Source organism: Amblyomma americanum, chromosome 8 (assembly GCF_052857255.1).
Source record: "Amblyomma americanum isolate KBUSLIRL-KWMA chromosome 8, ASM5285725v1, whole genome shotgun sequence".
Taxonomy (NCBI): domain Eukaryota; kingdom Metazoa; phylum Arthropoda; class Arachnida; order Ixodida; family Ixodidae; genus Amblyomma; species Amblyomma americanum.
This window is the reverse complement of record NC_135504.1, coordinates 13,810,494-13,812,111: the sequence shown is the minus strand read 5'-3', so window position 1 is coordinate 13,812,111 and position 1,618 is coordinate 13,810,494.

Sequence of the window (1,618 nt, the reverse complement as noted above, 5' to 3'; positions counted from 1 at the left end):
CCGCTGCAGGTCAATGGCCTCTTCCATGTCTCTACAATTAACCCTGTCATTTGCCAGCTGCGCCCACCCTATGCCTGCAAACTTCTTAATGTCATCCGCCCACCTAACCTTCTGCCGCCCCATGCTGCACTTGCCTTCTCTTGGAATCCACTCCGTTATCCTCAAGGACCAGCCGTTATATTGCCGCGGTTATCTTGTAAAGCCGTACACTAATGTGCGTAATCATAAAAATGGTGTTTAGGCAGTCTATAGACTTCTTATAGACTATTGGCTTCCTTTAGATAATTCGTTTAGTCTATTCATAGTCTACAGATTGTCTAAAGACAAAGGTGTACTAAAGGTGCATGGCCATAAACCTATTGTCTATAGATTGTCTACAGGATTTGTATTGACTGTCGACTGTTTTCTATTGTTTGTCTCTAGAGAGTCTATATATTTTATAGACAGAAGTCTATGGACAGCCTATAGACTGTATAAAGAAATTTTTGTGAGGGTGTGTTCACTGCGGTGATGGTGTATTGGTGGCAAACCCAAATGCGGAGGTTACAGCTGCGTGATGACAGCTGACCTGTCGTTTCCCTTTGCACTATTCTGAATGAAATTGCACTTGACAATGCATCAATTATTTAGCATATTGTGAATGTTATAGAAGCTCTGCTATATGTATTCGTGATTTACATTGAGGCGTTCAAGACCAGGAAAGGGATTCCGCGTCTGGTTTTAAGGCAGTAGGCAGCTTCTGCGCGATTAAAGCGATCATATAGTGCTAGCGGCGTTTGCTGCTTTCTCAACAGACAACGAAGAGCGCTCATTAAGAAATCTGCAGTTAGGAGAGTAACTTCCGTAAGAGGGGCATTTTATGTCTGCGACATCGATGCTGGTCCATTGTCTACATGACTTCATTGACTAGTGGTCTTCGAAATCACAGAAGAGAGGCGTAGAGTGCGTCAGCCACTACGTATTTACCTGCAAGCGTGGGGAATTACGTCCAGTAGAATGAATGTGAGTCCATGAGCCCTTTTGCATTTCGCTTCCACCGCACTGCAACAACAGCCTCCGGGATCGAACGCGCAACCTTCTTCTCAGCAGAACAAGACCATAGAGACCAAGCTGCTGCAGGGGGCGCTAAGCGAGCGTAGTTATGTAGTACACATTTTAGCGCGTCGATAATTGTGGAAAAAGAAAACGGCAATAACTCGTAAATAATTCAGCTTAGATTATCAAGTAAGAAACAAAGCTCCCCCAACTGGGAGATGTAAACAACCTCACTTCCTTTTCTGCTCTGTGTTACGTGCCTGTGTTCCGACCGTTTTGTCCTCTTAACGCGCTTTGCGACTAGCGTGATCCGGGAGAGCTCCTCCACTCTTGCAGTCATTGTCCCTTTGAACAGAGCGGTCTCTTTCCTGTGAGAGTATGGAGAAAAATCGGTTCTTCTCAAACGAATAATCAAGTGTCGGCCTTTTTCTGGCCCGCCATAGTTGTCTATAAATTATGTCACAAAAAAAAATTTCAGTACGCTTTTTTTAAAGGCTTTCTAATATATAGAGCACATGCGTCGATATGCTAACTTCACTTCAAGTATTGGCGCTGCAAACAACGTTCTAAATTTGCTATACTT